Source organism: Porites lutea, chromosome 2, assembly GCF_958299795.1.
Source record: "Porites lutea chromosome 2, jaPorLute2.1, whole genome shotgun sequence".
Taxonomy (NCBI): domain Eukaryota; kingdom Metazoa; phylum Cnidaria; class Anthozoa; order Scleractinia; family Poritidae; genus Porites; species Porites lutea.
This window is the reverse complement of record NC_133202.1, coordinates 20,906,642-20,915,868: the sequence shown is the minus strand read 5'-3', so window position 1 is coordinate 20,915,868 and position 9,227 is coordinate 20,906,642.

Sequence of the window (9,227 nt, the reverse complement as noted above, 5' to 3'; positions counted from 1 at the left end):
ATCGACACCACGAAACCTATGAAACCATGAAACCATTGACACCACGAAACCTATGAAACCATGACTCCATGATACTATCATTATATGACATATACATTGGCATATACTAATTAGCATAAATTCGTGCACCGTAACACCAAGTAATAAGCCTGTGTTTGCAGGTCTGTGAGTTAAAAATTCGTCAACCAGTACTCCTTGTAGACGATCGATGCGATAAATTTGTTTGAGTTAGCTGTGTGTGTGTTATAAATTCCCTCACTTTCTCCGAGACATGTTATCCTATATTTTGGCTTAAGAGTGACTACCTAATGTAATCAAAAAGCAACGAGAAGGCCTTTGTAAAAAGTTCGAAGTATTTTTAGTTGTTTGACTGTCCAGTCGCTTCTCTTTCACGATTCATCCTTAGAGGATAGAAATGGGTTATGGAGAAATAATCTTCGTGAAGGTCTAAAAATTTATACCCCTGGACAAAAAATCTCATGGCACATTTTTCTAGCCTCCGCTCTCCGGCTCGCTCCTCGCAGCTAGGGACGTTTCGCGTCAGAGATACGAAAAGCTATTCTTAGACGATATATGGACATGGTCTAAAAAGAACCTGCAACAAACGGACAAAAATAATTTTTGTATTTTGGCCTTAATTGTAAAAATAAGCTTGAACTGAAACACAAATAATTTGTGTGTAAAAGTATTTTAAAAATGTGCCAGCTGAACTAATAATGATCTCTTTTGGTCAAACTACTTTAGCGGTTCATGGAAGATATAGAGAGAAGGCTAAAAAATATTGAAGAAGCGTTAAAATTGGTGAGTGTTATATTTTAACGTTAGTGCACATTATTAAAAACACAGGTGTGTTCATTTAATAAATAACGATAATTATAAAACAAATGATGACAATGACAATAACATTTAGACAGCCATATATCGCCCCATGTAAGGGAATCCAAGACCAATACAGTCTTGGATTCTGGATTCCAAGCCACGCATTCCGAATTCCAGGTACTGGTTTCCAGTCTTTGTCAGTGTGACTTCTATCGTTGGTGGGATTCCGGATTTCTTGAGGTGTACTTCAGATTCCAAAGCCTAGGATTCAAGATTCTACAAGTAAAAATTTCCCGGATGCTGGATTCCCTTGCATGGGGCGACATACATCCGCACAGGTATGCGTACTAGTCAATCGGTTTAAAGAAAGAAAGTTTATTGCGGTCGACAAGAGGAGCCCGCAATCCTAATCTCCAGGGTGTTATTACGCATGCGTCGTATGTATGTAGCCAGCGTTTGTTTCGACTTCCACTAAGAATTAGCCTGTTCCAAGCGTTTGGATAGTGGAGAGCGGTTCGAAGTAATGAAAGCGATGAAAAGTAGAAGGGGACTGGGGAGAGAGGTGCGGGAACGCTTGTAAGAATTTTTAACAAATGTGCGTTCCGTCCGGTATACTAGATCCTGGTATACCCTGTTGAAGGCACAAATGTAATAACTGGTCACAAATGTAATAAAGGTCACAAGTGTAATAACATTTGGTCACAAATGTAATAAAGTTCACAAGTGTAATAACATTTGGTCACAATTGTAATAAGCATCTAAACTAAGCTAAAACAAAAATCACAAGGAAATCTAAAATCCCACAGAGGACATTCTTTCCTACGCTTTTACACCACACTGTGCACGAGTAAAAATTTTTAGAAATTTAAAAAATTTCAAAAGATATCACTTCAAATCAAAGGTGAGCTGAATAGCTAAAATGTCACAGGAAATTGTATAAGTAAACTCTTTCCTTAGGGGATATCACGAGTATGTGACTGAGTGGGAACCAAGATTGGGAGACTTTTATACACTGATGCCGAACCTAACAATATAAAGGATCCAAATGCGGTGTCAGTGGCAGGGGCAAAAAAAAAAACGTTCTGACGACTCAACAATGGAAAGGTCACAGTCAACGGGAAACGAGTCAAGAGAGTTGAAGTAGAATTGGCCTTGAGGTTCCTTGTGAGTATCGGTTTGAAAGTGACAGTTTTTCTTGTTGGCTGCAACGGAAACTGGAAAAAGAGAAATTCAACGTGTGCTCTGATAGACCCACCACAGAGAAGTGTAATGGTCTGTACTTAATACCAGCAGATTACAATGTAATGCTACGTTTGATGAGCTGTGAAAGAAACTGGACATGCTTCGCTTGTCTTAAAAGTATTTTAACAATGAATCAATTTGCACCAGTTGTTTCTAAATAAGGGCGAAAATCGCGAACAAAAGACCATTTGTCAATGCATCACCCTGACGAGTTTGCTTAGGTCGCAGGTTATGTGTGTTTTTCGGAAGTGCGTTTCAGAAGGGATTTCTAACGTCAAAACATTATACTTTTTGGGGGAATTTACCTTTGAATTCAGCAATGGTATCTCTCTGAAATTTATTCTGAATTTCAATGACAATAAAGTTTTTGACGAGCACTTAATCCAAAAAGCCAAAAATTTCTAGGGGCAGCGGACGAAAGATTGGGGGCCATAAGAAATTTAACTTCATCATACGAATCTACTTTATCTACTGTTTACATGTTCCATGGGTAAAAAGTTAGCATCTGCTTTGTATAAAAAAAACATCATCGAAGCCAAGGAGCCACAGGAAAATGCATTTTTTTTCCTCTGGTTTTGTTTTTTTATTGTTTTGTTGCTGCTAAACTTTATTTTTTTTCTCAAATTTGTATGATTTTCAACCTTCCTATGTAAAGTAAAGTTGTTATAAAAAAGTACCATACAATTCTATGGCTGATGCAGGTTATTGGTTCAACTGTCGTCATTTCATTATTTGGACCTCTCAAACCAAACGGATAGTTTTCTTACTGTCGATGCCGCCATTCTTTGTGAGTTCCACAAATGGCCAACGGTGAAACTTTCAATTTTCCCGTTGCCTAGCACTTGAGCTTAATTCTACTCCAAAGTAAGCGTGTAGATTGATGATTTCATTCACAACTGCTTTAATCTGTTTTCGAGCAAAGACAATCATCTTCCTTTCCAGCTCTTTGTCAAGTGTGCAGTACTTTTAAGGATGTAAATAGAGAATTGCAGTCCTAAAAATGATTAATTCCGATTAGCTCACCCCAGACGGTGAAACTTGACCTTCTAAACAACTCCCGTTGCCTAGCACGTGACAAAATTCTATCCAAAGTAAGTGTGCTGTTGTTTTAATTTGCAGACCAGTATGATACGCAGCTCTTTTAACATGGCTTTGAGGAAACAGCGTCATTTCTATCTATTTGCAAAGCGCGCCAGATTTTTGATGGTGACAATAAAAAAAAGCAGACCTAAAAATTTATTTCCTCCGGTCAGTCTGTCCCTGGAGGAGAGAATACTACCAGAGCCACACCTCATCCCTCAGGGATCGACAGAGACATAGACGCTTTATTTTATGTGTTACATATGCTTAGTCATACGGCCATTCTATAGACATCCCACAAGTAAATTTAGGGTAAAAATTAAATACTACATTTCACAAATTTTATTTACTAATTCCTAAGAGTTTTCCAGTTTTCATTTTCCGAAGAGCACCTCGCTCACTTATATATGGAGTTACCCCCGGGTCTGTCTGGATTTGGTGTCGTCTGCTATCAATTCTGGTCAGTATCTTGACGCAACATTCCAGTAGTCTTTGCGAATAAGCGGGCACGTTGGTTAATTCAGATACAAGATGAGGACTGTATGTGCAATGCTTTCGGCTCTCTTTATCTGCTTGTTAGTTCTCCGTAACTGCGCGGCTGTAAAACGAAAAGAAAGAGGGAGAGGAGACAGAGATAAATCAGCCATTGATGATGCGATTTACGATGTTCTGATCAGGATGATTGAAGGCGAACGTTTACCAGCCGTAAAGGATCGAACAAGAGCACAGCGATCAGCAGCGGTGCGCTACTGGAGAGCTCATGGCGATTTATCGGTAAAGGAAGAAGGCAGCTGCAAATTTATCTACTCTAAAGCTACAGGGCGTCGGATACTAAGAGTTTCAGAAGTGCAAAAGGTTATTTCCGATGAATATAAAAGGGTAAAAGGGTCGGGCGCTGCAAAATTAGTAGCATCTCTGAAGCAAAACTTCACAGGTCTTAGTAGGATAAAAGTACAAGAATTCCTTAACACAGACAAACAGCATTACAAAAGAATTGCGAAATTCTGTAACAAGGCAAGACTGAAGCCAATTCGAGCTAGAGACGTGCAGATAAGGCACCAGATTGACTTAATGGACATGGGACAGAAAGGGGCTGTCAAGTTCAATGGCTCGTCTTACAGATATGTTTTGTCAGTAATGGACGTTTTCAGTCGGTTTGTTTGGCTTCGTCCTATAAACAAGAAAATGAGTAAGAACGTTGCAGATGAACTACGGACCATATACCTGGAACATGGACCTCCCCAGGTCATTCAGTGTGATCAAGGGGGCGAGTTCAAAGGAGCCGTCAAGGAGCTTTGCCGCCAGCTGGGAATAAAAATAATTTGTAGTAGTCCATACCACCCACAGTCTCAGGGAAAAGTCGAACGTAGCCACAGGGCTTTACGATCCAAGATGGAATACGACATTATTCAAATGGGTTCAAAAGGTGTAAATTGGGTACAAAGGCTGCCAAACCACCAGCGCATCTTAAACGAAGACCCAAAAGAAGGTTTAGCCTACAAAACACCCTTTGAAGTGTACTTTGCACGTAAATGTAATTCGTATAACACAGCCATGACAGATGAAGAGGTGGTCGAAAATGCTGCCAAATGTAACCCATCAGAAGGCGACCGAAGACGGTGCTCTAAACATGCCTCCCTAACCAGGAAGAAGGCTGCAAAAGCATCCGAGAAATGCAGTGAGAGAATGGTGAGAGGACATTTGCGATCCAATCCATCCTCAAAATATAATGTTGGAGAAAAGGTATACATACGCCTGCCAAGGAAAGGAGGCATTAAAAGCGCACAAGAGAGGCACTGTGTTATTGAGGCTGTAATAATAAAGAGAAACACTCGTCGCCATGTATACAAAGTTAGGTACACTTCCCCTATTACTGGCAAAAAAGAAGAGAAGTGGCTGCCGGTAGACGACGTCACAAGCCTTACTCTCGGAGAGGAGAAGAAGAAACAAAGATTGGCAAAGGTGTCAAAGAAAAGGCAAAAAGCTCATTAGTAGATATTACATTCCAATGGAAACAGACGATTACAAAAAATAATTTAGGATCAGGGTTTGGATATTGATTATAATCCGCCTGGGGATGGATCTTGCCAGTTTGCTGCACTAGCGCATCAACTCTCTGCTTTGGGAATTTTCAGATCCCCTGAAACCATGCGTGAGGAAATAGTAAATTATTTGGAGAACAATGTAGTGGAATAAGGAGGGTTTTCCGCTTTTGGAGTTTCTTGCAGAGTTTACGTCTTGGGAAGAATATTTAGAAAATATATGTCCAGATGTAACACTTTTGGGGATCAAATAACTCTCTTCGCAGCAGCAAATTTATATAACGTTAATATTCAAGTAATATCTACGCTTGAACCTGGTGCACAGCATCTATTTGAACCCTCATCAAGCTCTCCACTAGCCACTGTTTACCTCGGGACACTTCGCTCAGGGTGAGCATTACGTGAGTCTTATGCCATGGGTTTGTGATACTCAAAATAAGGGGCCTGAATGTGAAGGCGGAAGTGGCTACGGCAGAGATGGTGATGACGAAAGTGGGTACTGCAGAAATGGTTATGGCGGAAGTAGTGAGTACAAAGGTGGAGAGAGCGAAAATAGAAGGTATACAGGTGGTGACAGCCGAAGTGACAGGGACATAGATGATGGAACAAGTAGAAGGAACACAAGTGGTGTTGGAGGAATTGGTGGAAACACGAAAGGTTATAGCGGAAGTAGAGGAAACACAAGTGATGTTGGTGCAAGTGGCGAAGACAGAAATGGTGATGACGAGTGCAGAGGGGAGACAGGTCGTGTTGTCGGCATCGGCGGAGACAAGGAAGGTGATAGCGGAAGTAGAATGCACACAAGTGGTGTTGGTGTAAGTGGCGAAGACAGAAATGGTAATGACGGGTGCAGAGGAGGAACGGGTTGTTTTTGCAGCGTTGGCGGAGACAAGGAAGGTGATAGCGTAAGTAGAATGGACACAAGTGATGTTGGTGCAAGTGGCGAAGACAGAAATGGTGATCACGGGTGCAGAGGGGGGACAGGTCGTGTTGGCGGAGACAAGGAAGGTGATGGTGAAAGTAGAAGGGACGCAAGTGCTGTTGGCAATAATGGGTGTGACACAAGTGGTGATGGTAAAGGCAAAGAGGATGAAGTTTATGTTCTCAGAATTGACGGGGAAACGGAACAAGTTGGCAGAAGTAAGGGGGATGCAGTAAGTGAAGGTATATGTGGCGCGGACAAAAATGACGAGCTACAGAATGGAGTAGGATCAGAATACACAGGGCAATTTTTAAACAACGATGTGCTAGAAAGTATCATTACGATTAGCTTAAAGACCTTTCCGTTTATGAGAACATCCCTACGAGGTGTGAATACCTTCTTCAGAGAAACAGTAGACAAGATGCCTTGCCCTACGGTATACATTCCAGAACTTGCAGAAAAAACAGTCGTCATAAGCATAAGGAAACTAGTAATGCTGAAGGGGAGATGCAGTAGTGCTGTTGAACGCTTTTGGGCAGTTATTAAATCCCCTAAATGGTATCATGCATGGGTGAGGTTAGTTCCTCTAGAATTTGGATGGTTTGCAATATCTGGCATTTTTTGGAAGAATATTGCAAACACACGTAAATAGAAAAGCGTGCCAACCAAAGAAGAACATAGGTTCCTCGTTTAACGCCAAATAAGGAAGCTTGTTTATGGATTTGCCAAGACTGATTCTATATTGTTTCGCTCTAGCCTGATAAAACTGTGTTCTTCTCAGAGAAAATTCGTGCTTGGTGTATTAATTAATAGGACTGATGTTCGGTTCCCATACTTTTTTGTATGTACAACTACAGTTTCCCTTCCATGTATAACAGGAAAGCAATTCGAAGTCCTAATTTGATAACCGCAAGCCTTTCTTTTTTCAAGGTTGTAAATTAATCTTCAAATTTAATGAGATTAAACCATTGTTTTGAAGTTATAGGTTGTCTTAAGACCTTATTTCACTATATTGCAACAATCAAATTCCCGTCAGGACTGTGTGACGAACAGGTGACACTACAGTCGCCTGTTGAAACTGTTCAATCCCGTCATAAACCAATTAGCAAGTTTACATGTATTTCGTATGAGGGTAACCCATCGTGCTTAACCAATTCAGGTCTCCTTCGCAGCCGTGCGTCTGATGCCATCAAGAAGAGCTATTTGAGGCATTTTCCGGCCTCTATCTCGCATAAAATTAAAGGTTCCAAACTATCCGAAACTTTGCATACCTGTCGAGTATTACGCTGGTCGTGCTGTTCTCAAAGCTTAATAACAGCTTGCGAAGCTCGAACAAAAGACTTTCACCGTCCACTCAAGGTTTTGCCTTTCGCTTTCCCTCTCCCTACTTCTTTTGGTTCTCTTCAACTTCCCGTTCTTTACGTTTTTCGTAAGCCCTTTTGACTGAATTGGCCTTTTTTGGATATGATTTGAAAGTCATCTTTGCCCTGCACAATTCAGTCTTCAAAGTTATATTACCTTTAATTTATGTCTCTGAGTGAGTTACTCTTTTTAAATTGTTAAGTTGGTAATTATTACATTTGTGCCTTCAACGTCCCTCTGATTGGTTGATTTCGACAATTTTTGTCAATAGTGGAGCATCTTCGATCACAGAGAGAAATGCGATATGGTGGTGATAACAGATTATGTCCCATCACGCAGAATTTGAACTCGCAACAAACACAGCGCTGAGTGACTTTCCAAACATGGAGGCTAAACGCGAAGAGCAAAGAAACTGTTTAAAACACCTAGTCGGCAGGTTAGATGTCTCCGCAATTTTATCGACTGGATTTGGAAAAAGTCTTATTTTCCAGCTTTTTCCTCGAATAAAGTGTGCGTTGGAATGAAGGCATGTTAGAATGCCACTAACGATTGTTGTGGTAACTCCGTTGATTGCCATCATGAAAGACCAAGTGGAAAATTTGAACAAAATCGGAGTAGCGGCGGTAATGATGGGAGAAGATGTGGATGAAGCCATTAAAAGTAGAAGCTGTGAAATTGTATACTGAAGTCCCAAATCGTGGTTGTCTAAGGAATGGATCAAAGGACTTCAAGAAGGAAAGCTTGCAAAGCAAGTTGCAGCTATCGCTATTGACGAAGTCCACTTAATCACCGAATAGTAAATTTTCCCTTCAATTGTTGTGCATTTTCATTGCTTGAGTTAACGATCTGTATTGAATCGGCTTTCTATCAAAATGAGCGATATTTGTTTGTCACTTGATTCAAAATTTTTTGTCACGCACACGCTGAAATCATGTTTTAAATCCGTAACTAAATTCATTGTACATGAGTACTTCTCGCGCTTTCTATTGTCTGAAAGTATTACATTAGGTTTTTAGTAAGATAATTAGATTTTTAGGACGATTGTATATATAATATTATTTTTTGATCTGAGAAATTTTGGTTTATTCGCAAGAAAAATAATAAATGTGCGGGGCTGTAAAACCAGTCTTGATTGACAAGTGAAGACCACCTACAGCTGATGCGGTCTGAGTGGCCGGAAGAGTCTATTTTAAACAAATCTTACAGGCGTTTCCTCTCTCACCTCTCCTCCTCCCTTGTTTCTATTTTTTCGCGCTCCTTTTTACTTCGCACCACTCCCCACTATCTGAACGCCTGGAACAGGCTACTAAGAATGAATGTAATGCACGGAACACAACTTGGTCACGCACGTTTTGACCTTCTATCACTCGTAATCTGATCAAGATCAGGCGTATTTTGACTATCTGTCAGGTAAACCTTACGCAAAGCAGAGCAATGGAGCAAAAGCTTGTTGACCTTCGATCATTGTCGCCCGCACTCCCTAACCTTTGGTTATTACTCTTTTATAGATGTAGCCTAGATTATTTACCAAAAGATTCAGTCACATGTGGAAAAACGACGCTTGGATTCACATTTTACTCCACAAGAAGTTGAATGATTCAAACTTTTGGACAGACTTAACCCCGAAAAGCCCCGAAAACATGGACATCTGGTGCACAAATGCCTGAGATAATTCAATGCGCTAGATGGAAGCAACCATAAATATGCGGAACCGATTATAAATGTGATTAAAATATACAGTATCGGATTTAGACGATTTT